The following is a 21,781-nucleotide window of genomic DNA, read 5'->3' on the forward strand; positions in this document are numbered from 1 at the left end:
GGGTCCAGGAGCAGCACAGTGAAGGCTCAGAGCAAGAAATGCTGGATGAGAAGGACCATATTCACAGCTGATGAATCCTCTTGCAAACAGAAAATAAAACCACAGCCACCTGGAAGCTGGTGATTGTGTAGTCTTCTCTGCTACACTACCAAGTGTTTGGGGCTGCAAAGTGAAAGCCAGCAAAGTTCTTGGCCCTCTTTTCCCACAGGTGATGGACACATGGGTTGTCAAAGCAGTCTCTGCATCGGGCTTTCCATCTGCATCAAGAGATGGGATTTAAAGGCTGGACATGGGATTTAGAGAAAGAGAAAGTGTTGTTACTGTATTATTTATTAGCTGACCTCTGCTAATCATGCTCTGGACAAAGGCCCTTACATTTTCCACTGAGGCACTCACTGAAGCCTGGCTATGTTCCATACCCATGGTGGCTTTCTCTGCCAAGTCTGATTTTGCATGTTCACTCTGTGGAGTCTTCTCTCAACTCTGCAGCCCTGGTTTTGTTCCCAGGGTTTCTCTAGAGCCTGTAGGACCAGCTGTGTCCTTGAGTTGTCTGCCTTTGGCTGCAGATGCCAATACTTTTCAAACAAGAAAAATTATCAAGTGGCATGTTCCAAGCAAATTGAAAAGCAGCTCTGTTTCACACAATGTATAGTTCGGCTCTTTTCCCTCTCGATAGTGTGGAAATGAACATCAGTCAAAAAGAAACAGAGTATATTCATGAAATAATCCAGTCAAGGACTATTAAACACAAAGAGACTGCCTCTTCTTCCAAGGATCCTTGATCTGGATCCCTCCCAAGGATCCCTCCTGGATCCTTGGATCAGGGAGGTAGAAGAGGAAAGTTATTTTCTTCTTACTCCTGGGAACAGAGAATTTTTGACAGATTCAGTGAAAGATGAATGCATCAAGGTCAGCTTCCAAAATACAAGAGAGTGAGGAGAAAGAGCTTAGATTGCTGTTTGGTGATCACTCTGACCATTTGAAGGCACCACACAGACTGGAGGATGTGACTTGGATCCATGCTATTCTAGGGTGATGAATGTGCATCTGTGCTCATGCCAAGCATACCCTTATTCTGTGATTACATACTGTGCCTGCAGTACATTAAACCATAAGAGAAAAGTTCTGGGCAGGTTTGTCTGGAAAATCCCTTTTGTTTTCTCAAGTCCAAATTTGATTTTTATAAATTAGATGAAGTTCAGAGGAAGATCTGTAATTATGTATGGGTTTTGCTGTATGAAATTCTTGACTCTCACAAACTCAATATCTTGTAATTCATAGGCATTAATCCTAGAGAGCTCAAGCCCTCATGGATAAAGGTCTGAGGCCATGGAAAGCTTAGACCCTGTGTCAGGGCCTGGGCTGTTTGGGCTATGCAAGACTGAGGCAGCTATGTAGGGGTATATACGTGTGTGTGAGACAGAAAGGAGCTGCAGAAAGTTACCCTTTTGCCCAGTACGTCTCAGCATGCCCCCAAAAAAATATGAAATAAAGAGCCTCCAAACATTGCTAGCACACTGAGGGACATGGAAGTCAAATCACTTTATGCATACCTTTGGAAACCAGTGCTTCAAAGAGGTTCCCTCCAGTCATCTCTTCTCCATCTATGGTCATTAACCTTTTATGGAAAGAACTGAGTTGTCCTTAGCCAAAGGAGCAATGGCTTCTCCAGGGATTCTCCTATTGCATTTACAGTTGTTTCTGTGTCCTTATTTGGATGCAGGCTAGTTTCTTGTACAGCTGACCTTGACTTTCTGTCATTGCCATTGACCATGTCATAGGTTTAGCTCAGAGCTTTCCCTTGGCTGTCCACTCCTCCAGTGTGCTAAAGTGTCTGCATGGCATATGCATGGTGATGTCCAGAGCTCTCCTTGGTTGCCCCTACGTGGCCACCGCCTTGACAACACCAGTGCATGCAGTGCCACAACCAAATCCTGGTGTTCAGTTGGGGCCCACCACCAGCTCAGCCCCAACACTGGTGATCAGCAGCACTGTGCTGCTGTTTGGTGTGCTCTGGGGAGCAATTCAGTCAGTTTTCAGGTGTTTTGTAGTGGCCAAAAAAGCATCAAAGTAAAGCCAACTTCTTCATGAATCATTGTGGTTCTGCACATAAAGGAAGGTAACCACATCCAGGGGACAGCCAGGTGGCTTTGGAGGACTGGGATGGGAAGGGGGTAAGAAGGAATCCGTGATAAATCCATGGTTAGTTGAGAGAAGTCCAATCATTTTTATGCACATCCACAGCCACTATCTGGGTCAAAGTTACCCTTCTAGAAGCTATGAACAGCCTTCACCTGGCAGAGGGACCTTATGCTGTGTCAGTGCCTCATATCCTGTGGTTGAAATTGTTTTTAAATTTTGGATTAGGTGCTTTAATCATTAGGCACACTTCCCCACTGAAAACAGCTTTGATTTTTGTAACTTCTTCGTAGTACTTAACCAAAATGCTCTTTTACTATGTTCAAGGACTTACCACTTTTAGTGAAGTGTTCACATGCTGAAATTATTTGTACATGCTTTGCATCTTGATTGTAGTTAAACCAAAAAATATGTATTTATCCCTTTTAATCTCTATTTTGCTTTGCTTCTTAGGAATTTATTTATTATTTATTATGATCTTTCTGATGACAAAGTGACCAGAATTGGAAATAAAGTCTGTCAGTGCTGTTGTTGTTGAGCTGCACAGAGGTGGAGGTGACACAATATAGCTCCACTGGCTGTTTTTTTTATTACTGCGCTGTCACATAGCACATCCCTTTCTCATTTGCCATCCCTCATTTGCCACACTGCCACTTCAGCTTTGTCTTTATCACTGATGGTCTGTGGCTTTGAATTTTGTTTCTATCCTTATCCTCATCTCTTTTTTATTTAATTCTCATCCTTTTGCACTGCTTTTGTTTGGGATTTTTTTATGTTAGGGTTACTAGAAATTTTTAATGCAGTGATGTTCACATTTTGTCCAAGACCATCAGTGTACGTGCCAATTAGGAAAAAAATCCAACAGGAGTACCCTGGACACTTTTTTTAGCTCAATCTGATTATTTTACTGTTCATTTCAGTTTATGATCTGCTAAACAATCTTTTCCAGGAATGCATCTTTTTCCCATTGAACATTAATTTTGAGTGCTCGTATCTCAGTGGTAAAATATGTAAATTGCACTGAAATTGTGAGAAAGTCTGGAACAGTAAAATGCTGCTGCAATTCATAATTGTTTGAATTGTCCTCCTGACTTCACTACATTATTTTCCTTCTATATATCACAATGGCATGGGCACACATATCAAAAAGCTGAAACGAGCCGGAATCATGACCGTCTACTCCTCCCCCATGTCCTGTCAGTTTCTTCATCCCAGATTAGTGTCTGTTGGCTTGGGAAGCAAAGGAGGAGCAGATGGACCACAAAATGAGATTCTGTAACCTTCTTACCCAATAGATCTGCTTTCTGCATGTATTCAGACATATTTACTTACTGTAGTGACAATTATCAGTTTTATTTCTTTTAAGAAAACCAAACAACTTCAGCTCAGTATGAAAGAGCACACTAAATTGTCTTCTGGCACTGTTACCATCCATATAATTTCAAATCAATTAGGAGTTGTGTGGCTGGATTCCGATCTGCATGATACCTGAATATGCCCATTAAATTCATAGACATGCTTAGGCATAAGGGGACAGACACTGTATGTACAGCCTGTGGACTCTTAGGTAACTTTTTATTGTTCAGAATGCAGGTCAGAAGAGCATAGTTGTTTATTTCCTGGGATATTTTGTTTGAATGTATTATTTGGATGGCCAGATGAAGCATATTTATTTGTGAATGAAGGCAGTTGGATACAAAAGTAATGAAGTAATAATAATAACTACAAAGTTTCAAAACCATTCTGGGATTCGATGAAAATGCATCAAGTGAAGAATTCCTTTTATTCAGAAACTTGCATGTTTCCTGTGTCTCATTCAAGATGCACCCATTCAGAGCGCTAGATGTATTTGAAATGAGGGGAAATAAATGTAGTTGACTAGTGTTTGGCTAAGGTATAGCTGTGAATGGAAGCATGTCCTTGCTCTCAGCCATGCAGCATGTCGCTATAACCATACATTCTTAAAGCAGTGGACATCTCTAGTTAGACCTTGCATATCAGCTAAACGTTGTGTGTCTCATCATCGGGGACGTCAGCCTTGAAAACACTGAGGTGAGACTCAGCTTGCCTCAGCTCTTTAGGAAGAAGGTGTTTCAGCCAAGCAGCCGCTCTAGGAAAAGATAAATCTCCTTCCGGATATACTGACCTCTCACTATTGGCTATAAAAAAGCTCTAGCTCAATCCTTAGATCAGACACCTAACTTTTAAGATGACTCAGGCTGGATGCAAGGAATCCAAGTATATTGTGACAACGGATTTGTCCAGATACATTGCAACAAGCTCCTGAAATAAAAATAAGTGCCTTCACTCTCACGCTGAGCAAATGGGACTTGTCCAACAAGTGTATGGCACACATATGGCCATGGACTGGAAGCACTGCGTATCTTCCTTAGGAGAAAAAAGAAATGTGTCAAACCTAGTGATTAGGACCTGGAGTTTTAGGAGTTTTCGGTAATGGGGGAAATAAAATCAAGAGGTAAAGCCTCTGTGTACAAGAATTGCCTGTCTGCCTTATATACACAAGTGCATTGCCAAGAGCTGCAGGTGTTCAATCAGACTGCTTTTATTTGAGGTGCCTAGCATGGATTTTGAAACCACCATGTATGCAACCCGGCTTGAAAATTGACCTTAATTTCTTCTAATTGCACGTCTTATTCTTCATTATTTTTCTTGTTAGAGACAGAATTTTGAAAGGCGATTCACTAGTGCAGCTATTTTTGACTCATCGCTGACTTTGTCTTACTTTGTGTTATTTAATGGGTTCCAGTGGCCATATGCTGCAGAGAATCCTGGAACAAAGTGAGTAAACTGGGAGGCATTGCTCAGAAGGATAAATTTCACAGTTGGAAACACACTTAATACTAAGCTTTCTAACCAGTTTTTCCAGAAATCACAAGCTTGATTGCCATGATATCTGAACATGGCATTAGCTACTCTAATGAGGAAAATAATTGATATGCTATGGAAATGAGGTCTAATTAGATCTTGTTAAGATAAATATCTCAGTTTAGCTGAAAACTCTAAGAGATACATTTTGCAACGTTCCAGTTATAAATATGACCCTTGTTCTTCACCCCCCTCTGCGTCTTGGGTTACTACTTTGTAGAAATGGATGTGAAAAGCCTCCTTATCAGAATCATTACAGTCTGTACCCACTTGACATGGAATAAGTGACAAAGATGCTGGATAGTTTAAGCATTACATAGCTTAAAACACATTTATTTTTACATCAGCTTTAGACAAAGATCCTAATTTCAGAACCGTGCAACAAAATGTGTCCTGCCTAATTTTTTTCTGATATTTTTATAAATTTCCAAATCCACAGCAAATAATGTTCTTCAGAGCTCTTTACTGCTGTTTTCAGCAACTTTAGAACAACATGCGTGCCAAATTATATCAATACTGTCTTCATGGAGGACAAATAATGAATGCAAACTATAACAAAGTCGAAGTTCCTTTTAAATTTAAAAGGGAAACAAATTATTAAAAAAAATGCCACCAAAAGGTGACTAAACTTCACTAGTATTTAGACAAAGCAGATGACTTTTATCTAGATGTATACCTTGCGAGTTACTGCCAAGCAATGGACCAAATTCATCTTCCCTCTTCACTGGTGGAGTTGCCATGGGACTCAGAGCAGGATGAAACTTTATTTGCAGCTGCTTTGTTTATTTCCATCTTGCAAAAAACAGATCCAAAATATTTACTGTCCCAATGGTCTTGAGTTTCCAGCTTGCACACTGACACCCCTTTTGCAGTGCGAAAGAGAGGGGAATCAGTGTTCTGCAATAATTTTAGTTTGATATTTTTTAGTTCTCACAGAATAAGCTATTTAAAGTGACCATTTTAAAAGTCTGTCCTCAGATATTACTTTTTCAGAGCCCCTGAGCTAATGACCTACAAGCCCTAAAACAGTTATATGCACCCTTTATCATCACAGACCATTTAAAAAACAAAACATGTTAAGGAGTCAGTTTCCATTATTTGCTGTAATTCCTTTGTCATCAACTTTAGCCAGTTGTTTCTGTTCCCTGCAGACACCAACTTGCTTTCTGGGGAGCAAGCTGTGCTGGGGGGTGACTCTGCAGAGCGGTGGGGACAACTCCTTGGTGCACCAGTGCCACTGGGAGCCCAAGGGCATGAAGGAAGCACAGGGGACCAGCCTGGGCTGGGGGGATTTGTCCATAAGGACCACTGGTCCAGGAGCTAGGTCCACCAAGCGGTCCCTGCAACAAAGAGGGTTTGATGGCGGAAGGCATAAAGGCTTCTTTTAGACAAATCCACTCCTTCTGAAAAACAAGCAAACAAAAATCCATCTATATGCCCTGTTCTTGGCAAATCTTGAGTGAGGGGAAAGGTGAATGATTTGATGTTTGCAGCCATGGTTCCTGACAGGTTTTCAATGTCCCAGTGTCTTGGTGAATTCATACCTCTGTCCACTGAGATTTTTTTCTTACAAAATGAGTTTGGGGGAAAATAGCTTGCAGGGCAAACTACTGTATCGTTTCCCTGGATGAAGGAGAATAATAAGTGAGTAAAACAAGATTACTCTTCCTATGACCTTTAAATATTAATAAATTAAATATCCGTTTGCATTACTCATTTTCTATTATTAATATATTTCTCTTCTGTTTTTCTTGGTCTTTCTGGTCATTACCACTATTCTGAATCTTCTGTTTCAGAAAATACGTGCAAGCATTGAGAAGATTCACAAATATTCCCTCCATGTATACACATATATACTCCATGTATACATACGCAGTCAGTGAATGAGATACCATGCAGACCAGCAGCAGATGTATGCAGATTTCTTCAGCAGAAGTCTATTGCAACAGTCTATTCACTGTTAAAGTCACACAGCACGAAGACAGCAGTTGTTGGGGGGTTTTAAATCTATTTACTCTTTTTGTGACAAACCTGATGATTGCAGAAATGAGAAATCAGCCTGCAAACAGTCCAAATTTAAATAAAATCAGCCCCACACTAGACTATAACAGTGGCAGATGGACAGAGGAAGAAAGTGTATATAGTCATGTTTTTTGCCATTATAGTATAGACCCTTTCAGATTGCAGCAAACAACTTGCCATCTGCAAATCTGAATCTTTCCTTTTCTGCTGAGGCACTGATTCAAGAATCATGACTTGTGAAGTTCTGAGTTAAAGCATTAAGCAGTTTTTCTCTCATTTTAAAGGCATACTGATCTCCTGATTTTACTTCAAACACAGGGGAAAAACATCCTGAAAATTTCCCTCAAAAGTTCTTCTCAAGGCAAAACCCAAAGCCACTGACTCACACTTAGGTATGTGGTGAGGTAATGGGTTCCCACATGAATAGTTTTCTGTCGAATAGTCTCATATTGCTGTTGTTCTCGGGCTTTCGTTTGGTTTACTCCTTGAGGAAGTGATTTGCTCTATGCATATATGATATGTAGACCACACTGGGCACCTTCCTTACTGTCCTTACAGCACACGTACTCAATAGCAGCAGTGAGCATTTGGTTTTAACGTATTGACTCTCTGAAGAGAGAAGAATCTGATCACTACATAAATGTCACTGATTTTTTAGGGCTAAATCTTCATTTAAATGGCCACTGATTTAGTGGCGGTGTCAATTTAATACAGATTTGCAAACAAAATCTGGGCACATTTTAAAAACCTCTCAGTGTGTCAACCCACTGCTGTTTTCTACAGTTTTATCTGACTAAGTTTGCAAGGGAATGTGACCATCACAGACCTCAAACAAACATATGCAAGTTGCAGCCTGACAGGGTTTCTGATACTTTCACATTATGGTCAGGGAGTTACTTAATCTAAGGATCAGGACTCTTGCATAGGTTTAACTTTTCAGTAACCAAAAAAATCTCTTCTCGGTATGAAAACCTATTTTGAACTTATTTAAGAAGAAGAGGATGCAATTCAGTTCTAGCAATTCCCTTTCAAGAGGTGCTGCAGTGTGCTTTGCATTGTGGTATTTCTAATTTTCACCAAATCAGGGTTGCTCTCTGTGAGGCAAAAAAAAAATGAAAAGGTTTATTTTGTTAATCATATATGCAAGAGACGTGTACAAAATAAAATATCAAATACAGTAATTACAGTGATTTTTGTTAAAATATTTCTACACAATAAACCTGGGACTTTGAAAACTCTACCAGAAGCAAAAGAAAAACAAACTGTAATGAAAAAAAAATGAAATCAGAAGCCACTAATAACACTAAAGGGAGCCCAGAAGCCAAATTAATGCTTCTACAAAGAAATACTTTCCTACACCAGGCAAATTTCTTGTAAGACTCTTACCTGGGTCTTTACAGACAGGATTCAGATTTCATTTTGAAGCATGTTTTTTACAAACTGTTTAGTGTTCATATGTCATTACCACTGTTGGGCCAGATTGCACCTGGCATCGATATAAACAAAGCTTTGGCAAGAATTCTTTCCTTTGGGATGGAGACATCTGATTTTCAAGCTGAAAACATGTCAGTGTTGCAAGACACTCCAAATAGCCTGTTTTACCAGTGCAGTAAATTAACCCGCCTGGTGTAGTGTTAAATGCTTTACAAACATCGACCGAAGGCAAGGGAGGGAAACAGCAAAAAACAAACAAAAACATTTCAATAACTTGTTTGACTAGGAGCAGTGAAAAAAGTACAAGCAAATCTCAAAGGGATGAGGGGATTCCTTGGTAGACAGGGGGGATCCTTAGGAGATAAGGCAGCAGCAGAATAAATTTTCAGAATTTTGTCCTGTATTCAACCCAGAAATTGTGCCATGGTGTGGGAAGACACAGAAAGAGCAGAACAAGTTATACAGACGATAGAAAAGGCGTATTCATTTGAAAAGCAGATCAAGATAGCAGCAAACAGTGACTCTAACTCATCATTGCCTTGTCTAGAGGAGGAAGGCTTTTAGAAAGCTATTGCATGAAAGAGGTTTGCCTTTAATGCTGCAAAACGCTGGTGGACAAAGACTACGTAGGCAAAACAGAAGATAAAATATTAGGCTATCCCCCTTGCTTCCCCATTGTTCAGGATGAAAAAGCTGAGCTGAACTTCTGGGCACGCAGAATTGGCTGCGTGAAAGCTCTCGTTGCTAGATCGTGCATTTGTGCTAAGCTTGAATGGTCTAGAGGACAATGGGGTTCAACGTGCCTGTGGCTCTACAGTGATTCTGCAATATAGATGTGAAACAAGAATAGCTGGAAAGTAGGTCCACATGCGTATGGAGATGAACAACGACCCATCCCGAGAAACACAGGCAGAAGCAGTATTCTTGAATATATATATTTATATAGCTGCTAGTCTGAAGCCATTTTGCTACTCTTGTCTTGCTATTTTAATTATCCTGATAGCCATCTATTTGCAAACATGCATGTAAGTGGGATAGAATAATTAATTAATATTCATAATTATTCATAAAATGTGACAAAATTTATGTTACAGTAGATATTAATTCCCAACAGAATTACATTTCTATTAAGTGTAGATTTGTATTAGTAAGATCCAACATGATTGATTCTCGCTTGGCCAGCAATAGAAGACTTAGCATCCATACTGGCAGAGATTATATCTGGTCAACAGGAAAGGAAAACTGTCCAAGAAACTGCCAACACAGAATCTGAAGCTGTGAAACCTGGTCAAGAAGAAATAAAGCCAAATAAGCAACAGATGAAAAATTATCTTAAAGCAAAGATCAAATCACTCAGTTGGAAATGAGAATTGTATTGGAAAAGGTGATGCTGAGAGCATGGAGGGACATGGGAATTTATAAAAAATAATATTAATAAATAAAATAAAGTGCTGGATACTGGTAATTTTTTTAAATGAACCTTAACATTTTTCAAAAATGAAAAAGAAGTAGACAGTTTTAATATGGTCAAAGACTTCTGACAAATAGCAGAGAGGACTTCCAAACCTTGCAAATAATTTGGAAGAGAAGGCCAGAGGTCTCAGTGCAGTAGAGCTGTGGACATACTGGAGAAACCTTAGGAATGGGCTCCAAAGATGATGAAGGAACTGGAGTATCTCTCCTATGAGGAGAGGCTAAGAGAGCTGGGACTGAAGGGAGGGTGCAAAGAGGACAGACCCAGGCTCTTCTCATTGGTGCCTTGTGACAGGACCAGAGGCAATGGGCACAAGCTGACACTTGGGAGGTTCCCTCTGAACACCAGGAAACACCTTTTCGATGTGAGGGTGATCGAGCACTGACAGGATTCCCAGAGGCTGTGGCATCTCCATCCTTGGAGATATTCAAAAGCTATCTGGACGTGATCTCAGGTGAGCAGCTCTAGGTGTCCCTAGAGGGACAGATGATTCCCAGAGGTCCCTCCCAACCTCAGCCATCCTGGGATTCTTTGACTCTGTCTGAAGCCCACTGAGAAAGGTGATAGATCAAATGAAGAACCAGAAAAAGAAGAGACTTTTGTAAGATGCAGGCTTTACAACAGTTTTTCTGTACTGTTTTATCTGGTACAGCACCCTCAGACATTGGAGTGGTCTAGTGGCCTCAAGAAGGACAACAGCCTCTTTCCTGCACCCAAGCTGCAGAAACCTTCTGCCTCCAAAGAGGAGACTACCTAGGAAGTTTACTGATGATTGCATGTCAAATCAAAGAGTAGGGAAAGAAATGGGTAGAGAACTTGTCAACAGATAAAGCTAAAGAGCATTGATGTCACTGTGTGTTTTGTCCTCAGAAAAGAAGTGAAGTTCTCTAGTTGCAGAGCAACCAGTAGGACCACTTTGGACTAAGCCCCATTCTAAGCAAAAGCAAAGATGCCTTAACCCAAACAACCTCCTGTATCCAGCAGCATAACCGCACACCAGCTCAAGCACTGTGAACACACTGGCAGGGACAGTGCCTGGGTGCCCAGCTGGAGTGAGCCAGGGAGCTTCCGGAGGTTACAGTGGCAGCTGCCAAACAGACATGATGCTTGGTGGCAGTCTGGCAGCAGAGGGAGCAGCCACAGCCAAGAAAAGGGAAGGGAGTATCACCTGAGTCCCACCAGGGTTCACCTGCACCTGATGCAGGTGATGGGAGTGGGGATTCTGGCTGCAGAAGATGTCTCTGAGCACTCTGGAGGAAAAACTGCCTTCTGTTCTCAATACCAAACACATTATTACTGGGGCAATCAAAAAACGTAAACAGGTTTAGCAAGTAAAGCAGAACAGTTTCCTATAAAAAGCATTTGTTAGATAAGTAGAACATATTTTCTTGACTCTCTTTTGTCAGTCCCTCATTCAGATCAAGAAGGAGATTAATATCAAGTCAAAGGGTCAAAAAAAAAATTGCTAAATACATACTTAGTCCAGACAGTTACCCAACAATAAAGCAAATTGGGCAAAAATGTGAGAGGGAAAAAAAAAAGAGAAAAAAAAGGCAGTTTAATAGGTGTCAAAATTGTGAATACTGAATTCCGTTTTATCACTGTTGACTTAAAATAAATATAGGATAAACAAAGCAGCAGTGCTGTATGAATGCAGTTACATTGCTGTAAAATCCTTATTGTCCATGAATTTCATTCACACAGGAAAATAAATTATACCACTAGTAGCATTTTAGCAAGCAGTTGCATGCCAGAGCTTTGCATCAACTTAATGTTATTGATCTCAAATAAATCTGAAGCAGTTCAATTGGTACAGAAGCAAAGTCCAGGCTGACCCCAGCATCCACTGTATGTGTTCAGAAATGGTCCAAAGCTGAACCCATCTTTTTATTAGTCTTTTACTGACCCTGCATTGTCCAGAAAGTGAGAGAAAATACCTGATAAGCCATATGTAAAGAATTTGAGCTCAAAACCTGACAGTCTGCTTGAAGTGAATGAAATCCATGTTGGATTTGGACAGATGTAAGAGTAGGTAACAGAGGCACGGATGAAGGAGCCCCACATATTCAGAGTATTGCTGTGAAGGGAACAATGTAAGTGAAGGTAAAAGTTGTCTTAGTCAAGTAATCAACAATTTAACAAGGTGCTCTGCTTCCATGTGCCCAGGTCAGTTATGCCTAGGTATGTATATGGATTGTGGATATATGCATATGGATGTAAGAATGAGGGCTTGTAGTGTTGGTTGTTAAGGGATGCAGGAGTTTTCTTGGATCCCACGTACTACTCTCCTCATTGGCACAAAACAAGTGAAATGACGGGTGCTTAGCTGGCTGGCTCTAGTGGAAAAAAAACCAGCTCCAGAAGTTCCCGTTTCCATGTTGCCCTTCCTAGCTGCTTATTGTCACCCTTTGCCCTTGCTTGCGGGAATGCAATTGTTTGTACAGCCAGCCTGTAAAGAAGGACTGCTGAAATGGTCTGGGATAAAAACAATCCTACTCTCCCACCCAGAAGAGCCTGAGTTTATCTAATGGGATTGCTTCAGTGATCCAGTTTGCATCTCAGCTCAAGAAACAGTTGCACTGGAAATGCTTGCATGGGGAAAAAGTGGGGCATGGAGTGGGAATAAGCAGAAGAGGGTAGGAACTGATTAGATCTTGTAGAAATAATCACATGTTGATTTATTTTATCATTTTATTGGGGAATATGCACCAACCTTACTTTAAACTTCATAGGTATTCCATTCCAAAAGCCCCACTAAGGAGCACCTTCTCAGTCAGCCTTGCATTTAAAAATAACTTGATTTCATCAGGAAAATAAAGTTGAAGAAAAGCTTAGGGAAAGAAAGGTCACAAGTTCCAGTAACTTGCTCCATTGCAGTCAGATATATCTAAATGAGGAACTTGAAGAGGTTTTGAAGAAAACCGGTAATCAATTAAGGGTTCTCCTCCACATGTCTATAAAGGTGTGTGTTTTATTGTACCAGTACAATACATCTATCAGTGGTGTACAAATGCCATCCTACAACTGTAGGATTGACATGGGTGAGATTTGACCCAAAAAATAACCACCTTCTCAGGTGCCATTTTCAAACTGTAGGAAAAAATCTCAGTTCCTTTGACACCAATCACAGGTCTAGGCAGGGAAAAATTCACATTGTCAGGTTTGGTTTAGACCACAGAAAACAACTGAAGTAATTTCTAAAAGGTTCTTACTCCTTGCCATGAATACATGAGTCATGGAGTTTGTTTTTAATATTTTTATTTTATATCAGGGATCAGTCTCTGCCTCATCTAGTCACTGCTGATGCAAGGACATGTGGGACATGGCATTCTGGTGCTGTTTCCTCTCTCCCACTTCTGGGATGTGGGGGTGGAAAGAAGGGAGTGTTGCTTTTGTACTGGTGCCCATCCTTCCAGGACTCTGCCAAGAGTGATCAGCTAGCTGTAACAGGCTTCACATCATCATTAGGAGCATCTGAGAATATGTTGCCTGCAGGAGGTGCTAAAACCTGCATTTGGGGTGGAGTGGGATGCTTGGGTTCCTTGACTCATTCCAGTCACCCATTCAAGTGAGCTCTCTATCAGAAGCAAGCCCTTCTGGTAGAGGAAGAAGAAGGATTTCTGTCAAAATCCAGTGTAGTTTGGTGGGTCTTTGTTGAGGTAAGCACTGTCTGCGAAATCCATGTATAAAACCAATTTGCTTTGCAGGAAGGCAAGAGTTGTGTCAATTTAGTGAGAATCTTGTTAGATCAAAGTTTCCCATGGAATTACTGCAATTACAGGCTACTTCTACAATGCTAAAATGCATCTGACCCAAGGAGAGATCCCTGCTGCCCTCACTAGTGCAACAGAGGGGCTTGTGCCCACGGCATAGGGGCAAATCTCTACAGCAGACTAAGTGCAGTGATGGATAAGTAGCATATGAGTGTCCTGTGTCTCCACATGCAGATTTGATGGACCTGTATTATGATCATTTTTCTAGCTTTTTTATTTTTTAAATTTCCATCATATGAGCAGGGTGGCATATCGGTGTGGGGGTTGTTAAACTTCAGCTGAGAATATGTGTTGCATACCCTGGGGCATGGCGAGGTGGCTCATGTGAGTGTTTGAGGGGACACAGGCCTCGCTGGAGCAGCCTCACAGGACTGAGCAGGGTGGGAGCAACTGGACTTGGTGCAGCCCTCCCCAAGCCACTCTTTGGGCATGATGCCTGGAGAGATCCGTCTCTGAAACACATCTCTGTGTTGTGATTTGGAGGAAACAGATGATTCGGTCCCCCAAAGGAGAGTCTGAATGTACATGAGCAGTTGTGCCCTGTGGGCAGTTGGGGTCCAAGACCTTCAGGTGAAGCTGGGAGCTACATTACCAGGTGGTATAGATTTTCTCAGAGGGTCTATAAATGGAAATTGATACTAATGGTGTGATCTCACAAGGGCATAAAGGACCATATAGAGTAATCTCTGCTTTTAAAAGTGCCTGTGAGATAAGGTGGTTTCAGAAGTCCTCTTCTAGATGGCTCAAGAACCCACCTGGTGTGAGCACTTCCTGGGAGTGCCTGACATGGCATAAGATACCTGAGTCACCAGTTAGGGTCATGAATCCCATACTAAACCCTTTGCATGGAAACACATGCAGCTACAAGGTGCCACCACTTAACTTTGAAATATAAGTTGAAAATGAAGAGTTGAGAGGGTTTTCTTGTACAATTACAATTTTACTATTAACACGACCTGTAAACACTGAATACTTAGGGCAGTCATTGGGGTTTTGATCACATTACAGAATATTAATTTGCTAATTTACCAAAGCAGATAAGGCACTTTGTGAAAACTGAGATAAGAGCTGTTAATCAGTATTTGCACAACACCAGAAAACATGCTCAGTTGTTCCAAGCTTTCTCATTGAAACACCTAGTTTTATTGAGATGGTAGGTAGACTGGGAAGAGTTTCTTCCAGGAAAAAGAAAGGATGAAAGTTGCCATGGCACAGCAGACCTCACTTTTCTTAATGTCTTCTTCATTCCTAGGCGCTTCTAAGCAGCTTGGAGCAGACACTAGTTCCTTCAGTAAAAACAGATAAAAGCCTCTGGCCAATTGTTTGTTTTTTTTTTTCTGAAAACCTCTGTTTATCTCTCTTGGTTTTAAATATTTTTTTTCAATTAATTTCTTAAATAATTGAGGCAGTAATTAAATGGTGCCTCTGACAGTACCCATTTGCTGATCTTCAAAACATTTGATCCATATCTCACTTGAATCATCACGCTTGAAATCAGTTGTTGAACAGGGATTGATAGTTTGCTAAGCAGATGTACTTTTGACAGACAGCAATGTATTTCACTATCAGGATTAACAAAAAGATGCATTTATAAAAATAAAAAATGGATGCTGAAACATAGACATTTTCCATAATTATCTATTACATACTGCCAAGTAAATATATCTTAAATTGTTTTCAGTTTATTTTTTTAAATAAAAAATAATCATAACATACAGTTCAGTTCATGTGCCAGATGAAAGAAAAGTATAGCCTTTTTTTTTCTTTATTGATACATCAGATTGTATATTTTGTGGCCTTATTTCATCATGGAGCAGCTCATTTGGACTGTTCAGGAAGGCTAATTAACACTAATGCTTCTAAAGAATTTTCATTTGTGATGCTAATCTGTCACAAAACCAAAAGTACCCTCAGAAAGCCAGGGAAAAAGTAACGAGACTACATCTTGCAGCCAGCTTAAATTAGTGTTATCTTGGTTTGTCATAATTGAAAGGTTGTTTACATCTCTTTTGTAAGTGTTTATAAAAGTTGGCAGACAGAAGGATAGCTGCCTACTTGCATGAACAAAATTTTCATTTATTGAAGCTGTTGGATATAGTACTGTCATTAAAAACCTCTTGAAATATTTCTGTACACATAGTCTTAAAGTATAATCCTGTCTGTGTTTATGAACACACACATGCACACATACCACACTGTATTATTTTTGCTACTGAGATATTTATACTCAGTCCTCATATTATGTGAATATTTCTATGTGCCAGTTCATTTTAGCATCCTACTGGCCTCTCTTTAAATTTCTATGAGATATGTGCAAGTCAGAAAAATATCTCGATGACAAGTTGTGAAAATGTCTTGCTGTTGCACTAATATACACATCCTTGGATGCTTAGGCTCAGAAGAAATGTACTGCTTTCACAGCTAAGCACCTCTAAAACTTTATTGGGATTCATGAGCTCTGGGTTCTGGACTGCTGTCTGGATGGACATTGAGCTCTTGATCTCTGGTTCTCCACATTCACAGCAGCTCAGGAGAGGCCACCTGATCAGCAAATAGGGAAATTGTCCAACTCTGATGATGTGGGATAAGCCCCCACCTCATATCCCCAGGATCCACATTGTCCATGCTGGTAGAGGAAGGGAGAGGCTTGCTAAAGTTACATGACAGAAAGCTGCTCCCAGCTATTCCTAGACAGCTTAAGAGATCTTGTCTTTTAAAACTACAGGATATATATTGTTGATAGGTGCACTGATGTGTCCCTAGACATTAACTGAAACATCTAAGAAAATGGGCAAAGAAATTAGGTTTCCTCAACAGAGCATAATTAAATTGCTGCTTAATTCACAATGCTGATTATCGACGTTTGTGCCATTTTAGTGTTGCTAGACCATGTACTGCATGTAAAGACAATTAGCAGGGCAGACAGAAAAGCAGCAGATGCTAGAGATGCACAGAGTTAGATGAGTCATTATGTCATGGAGAATCTTTTTCAGACAAGTGAAAAGGTTGGTATATTAAAAAAAAAAAAAAAAAAGAAAAAGCTTGAATAGACCAAATAATTATTAAAGAAATAATTTAAAGATTTCATGAAAGAGTAGCAGAAAAATCAATGTCTTGCATTACTCTAAAGCATGTGTTTGCCTGAACAGAGGAGAAACACTGACATATATGATGGAGACCCTATTCCCCCTCTTCTTCCCCACTCCTGCCCTTTCTTTCATTTAGGGTTAGTTACATGGTGGGTTTGGTGTGTTCCATGTTGAATCAAAAGAAAATGTGTTTTAAAATTTCCTAAGTCTTTAAAAGCTCATTAACTGATTACCTGCTCAAGGATAACAATAAGAAAATATTTAATAACCGCTTCCTGGAGGCTTTGTGATGTATGCATACTTTACAACAGTTTTTCAGTCTAACAAGGCTAACTAGAAATAAGTATTTGCCATTTCAAAGATTTATTCTCACAAGTACCTGGTGCATCTAAGGTAGAGGGCAAGTCTTGTGAGACAAGCACCTCCTGATCTCAGAAATGCTCTGCCCCACAGTTAGAGTTCTCTTTGTTTCCTTAAAAACAAATGTAATTTGTCTTTTCTCTTGCCAATCTCATTTGTGAATTTGAAACTAAATGAAGTATCATTCTGTATGGCATCACTTCATTGCTGGAAAATTAAGCATGCAAAAAATGTCAGGCTTTCCCCCTGCAGAAACTGAATTCTGCACAAAAGCCACTATGGGTATATAATATATTTATGCACTTCTGCAAAATCTTATTTGAGAGGCACATTCACAGGGCAGGCACTAATATAAGTGACAAAAGATTCAGCAATGTCAAGTCCTGTAAACAAACTACTCCAAGGAATTAACATTAACACATAATTGTATGTTTTTACCATGTCAGACCTGTCACAAAAAAAAAAAAAACTTGAATTGTGATTATAGTAATTAATTTTTCCTCTCCCATTTGAAATATGCCAACTTATTATGGCAATGAGGATGATAGATTCTGGCCTGCCATTTTAGCACATCATATTTCCACATGAAGAATTATTACCAAAAGATTTTAACAGGATGAGATCTATACATAAACATATCTTTATGTATGACCACCATCTTTATATGACCACCACTATCTTTATATTAAGACCTGAGGGTCTTTAGAAAAAAAGGGTGTACAACTAGGCAAGAATGTTAAAGCAAAATGGAGATTTTGTCCTCAAAATCAGGTAGGTCTAGAAATCACAGTGCCAGAAAACTGGTTTGTAGGGTATCATACAATTTTGAAAAGAAAGAAGAAAATGTAATTATTCCATCTGCTATTAATCTGACCATCTTTTCTTCATTTTTGCTGTATTAACACTGTGTCCAGGGTGAGTGGGTGGCTGAGCTTCCAGCTCTGTGGCATTCCTTCTGTTTTGAAGCGGAAATTTCTATGTCTTGACATATAACTTAAAGGAAAAAACGGGAAATAAAGAAAAGAAGGAAAAATGAAAAGGTACTGATTCAGCTGATAGGAAACCGTTTCTAATACTGTTAACCAAAAGCACCTATTTAGGTGCTCTTATATTGTGTAGTTTTATAAATAAGCCCAAGGGGCTCCTTCTTTAGCACCACCCCCTTCCTCAAGTCTCGCGCTCTGCCTGCCTGATCCCATCCAACAGTAGAGCTGATACCGCACTAATCCCCACAAGTTTGGGACTAATGAACTAACTGCTGGGCTGCCGCCACGGAGCTTGGTCCCAAACTATACTGTACTTCACACTCGATTTATTCTCCAGATGGCGAGACCGCGCAGCCCTGCCGCGAGGGACCACCTCTTCCACTGGAGTGTAAAAGTGGACGGATGTTGTTTTCTTTGCAGATTTGATAATTCAGAGCTAGAAACTCTCGAGGATGGTTAGCTATTAGGTTTAATGGGTGCCAGTCGAGCCAGCAATATGCGTATTCCCAATTTTTATTTCAGTGTTTGTGTGTCTGGGTAGCAGTGGATTTGTTAGCAATGCTGCATCACCCAAACCTTTATCTTCTCCAGTTGGTGTAGTTACATCTTCCTGTGTCCTCCTCAGAGTCAAACAGAAGGAATACTAAAGTAACCACCCTGAACAACCTTTTTTTTTTCCCACTGGGCTTTCCAACACAAGTTGCAAATCTAGAGTCTTTTTATAGTACCACAGTTTACCATGAAGCTCTCTGTTGCCTTTCTCTCTAGTTCAGTTAAGAACCCAACTCATGCGGGACCCAATGAGGACATCACAATCCCAAGCTACCTGGGCATGGAATAGTTTACTTAACGATCAAGTTTATTTCTTCCTCAGCTATTCTTTCATGACCAAGTATTATCTGATGTTGTAGTTCTTGTGTAGGAGCCCCTGCTGGTCTAGTGGTAAAGACGCCGTGCTATCACCGTGGAGACCCGGGTTCGATTCCCGGTCTGGGCCACTCCCAGGCAGGTGGAGCTCGTTAGCCCTTAAAGGCAACCCACCTACGTCCTAAGGACCTCGCTGCCACCGTCCAAGCTCGCTTGGCCCCGGCAGATGAACCTTAGGATTAAAGGGTGGGCTCAGTTCCGCGCACACTGTGTCTCACCTAAAAAATCCAATGCGCAGGCTGGAAGGTGGAAAGACCTTCCCCGGATCTTCGCTCGCGAAGACTGGCCATTATTTATTTATATTTATTAGTTCTTGTGTAAAGAACAGGACAAATAACTTCTTTCACCATTCCTTAAAAATTCTCATTTGCTCATTCTTGGCAGTGTCTGAAAAATGTCCTTATTTCTGCATCTACTTCTGTAAATAAATTATTGTGTCAAGGACTACTTTTTTCTCTGTTTTATGCTGAAGTAGTTTACCTGTCTTAGAACTTTAGCTTTTGCATGAATCCTACCATAAGAGTAGCATCTACGTTTCCCTGTGTAATGAGGCAGAAAGGGCTCTCCCTTTTCTCCATGGTTTTGGTAGATTTAGTCAGAGGTTTTAGCATATTTTTTTCATTTATCTATGAAATGTTTTATTGGAAACCTGCGTGGAGAGCTGATACACCCCACTAACATCAATGGGATTTTCTCCATTGTAGGAAGGGTCAGCACTGAGTCAGCCCTATCATGAGCTCTGGCTTTGGTAGCCAGGTGCCCTGAGTTTGTTCCACAATTAAAAACATAAATTGAATCTTGATGTGGAAACTGCAGTGAGTAGAAGTATTATATCATGGAAGAGTAATGTTTCCATTCCTGGGGTATCTAGGCAGACAGATCTAAAACGTAGCGGTTCTAAGAAAATGCATCAATTTTCAACCCAACAGATGGCATGGGTGTGTTAACTAACATAGCAACATATTTTCTATTAAAATATGGGAAAAAAAAACAACAACCCCCTCCCCATGTTTGTTGGTTGGTGTAAATTCAGTGAAGTTGTTGGTTATTTTTGGGATATGTACCAGAGGGCTGCACATTTAGTTTATGTAAATTGATAACAGCAACAGCCTGTTAATAAGTGTTTTGTATGGAAATATACCTAGAAAGACACGATCTGTCTTTTTTGGGAAGGGAGTTTGCAGACTGAGGAGAAAAAGAGATATGAGACGATCTATTACTCATTATTATATTCTGATTAAAAAAATCACAACAAATTAGGCTGTAAGTTTGCTAGAGATGTGCCTTCATTTGGACTTGGATGCTGCCTTAGTGGATACTTTGGAGACATCTCTCTTTTGCAAATTGGATTGGTGTGTGCTGAAACAGTGATAATCTGACTTTAATTAAAAGCATAAATTGGTTTGGAGTGTGTTTTTAAGCTACCCTTCCGCATCATATCCAGAAGCTTTCAGCCCAGCCCTAGAAACCCATTACCGCTGGTTGGAGAAGGAAAACATAGGGGATTTGTATTACCCAGTATTAGCATCATATGGTTCGGTTTACCTAATTTGGAAGAGCCATTTTAGACAGCTATGCGCCAGAGCTGTCTTCCAGCTGGACATGGTTGTACTAAACTGCGTACATCCTTATGTGGCTTTCCTAATGGCCCCAGACAGAGTTCGTTCACAGCAGTTCAAATGTTTTGGGTTGCATTTTCCAAAGATTACCTCTGAACGTGCCCCTTGATCGCAACACAGGGATACGTACATGGGCTTCTTGTTCCCGTCTGTCCGATTAACGGGCATATGCTCCCAACCTTGGGAGAAGCACGGTTAGTAGCCCCAAGCTGAAGGCTGTTCACTTCAGATTTCATTAACTTTCTGCTTCATTATTCCTTCCTTTTAACCAGTTAGAGCCATCAATTGCTTTGCTCTAAACTTACCCTAATTATCAGGGGTCCCAGCCCTGTAAATCAGTACACTGCAGAGCTGTCTTAAACTGGCCTAGGAGACCCTGTTCTCATCGGGCCTGACAACTGTAAGCTACTGTTCCCTCACACTGTTTAACTCAGACCACATTGGGAAACCACCTCTGCCCCTCTCACCGGCAGAGATTTGCATCCGTCTGGTTTAAATCTACTGTCATGTGCCCTCTTGCTGACTGGTATTAGCCTGGATATTAACTTTGATGATTTTTTTTTTTAATTTTTTTTTTTTCCCCTTGAGTTTGCCTGTTTTCTTGAAAAGCATCCCTATTCAGCGACTGCATATTGTTAAAGTCATTACTGAACCTCCATGAGTCAGGAGCTTTAAAGTTTTATTAGCCCCATAAAAACTCTTCACAAATGAAATGACTTTTGATAAGTGTGCATTTTGACAATGCGAATTTGTTAGGGGTTGTTGGTGAGTGGAAGGAATTTGGGGTTGAAACTGCAGTTGGCAGGAAGAAGGGAGCCCAGCACCCTCCTTCCAACCCCTACCCCGTTCTCCAGGCTAAGAAATTCACTTCATTTCAGAAAAGCATGCAAGTATTCTTCATGCAAATCAGCTATTAAACAGATTTGTAAATTTGCATTTACAAAAATAGCAAGCTACAACAGGAAGCGTGTGTTTTTGGAGATTTTATTTTTTGCCAGCAGAATATCTTTTTATGTGGTTTAAGAAAAATCTCTAAGTTATTTCAGCATTGTTTTCATATGCGAGTTTTGAA

At 40.3% G+C, this 21,781-nt stretch overlaps 1 protein-coding gene across 1 annotated transcript in view; it reads left to right on the forward strand.

Moving 5' to 3' along the window:
- CLYBL (citramalyl-CoA lyase) overlaps positions 1 to 21,781 on the forward strand; it is a 168,604-nt gene that overhangs the window by 117,935 nt on the left and 28,888 nt on the right. The gene's annotated exons all lie outside the window — the stretch shown is intronic.

The sequence above is a fragment of the Myiozetetes cayanensis genome, unplaced genomic scaffold (assembly GCF_022539395.1).
Source record: "Myiozetetes cayanensis isolate MyiCay16 unplaced genomic scaffold, myiCay2020 scf5-8, whole genome shotgun sequence".
NCBI classification, from domain to species: domain Eukaryota; kingdom Metazoa; phylum Chordata; class Aves; order Passeriformes; family Tyrannidae; genus Myiozetetes; species Myiozetetes cayanensis.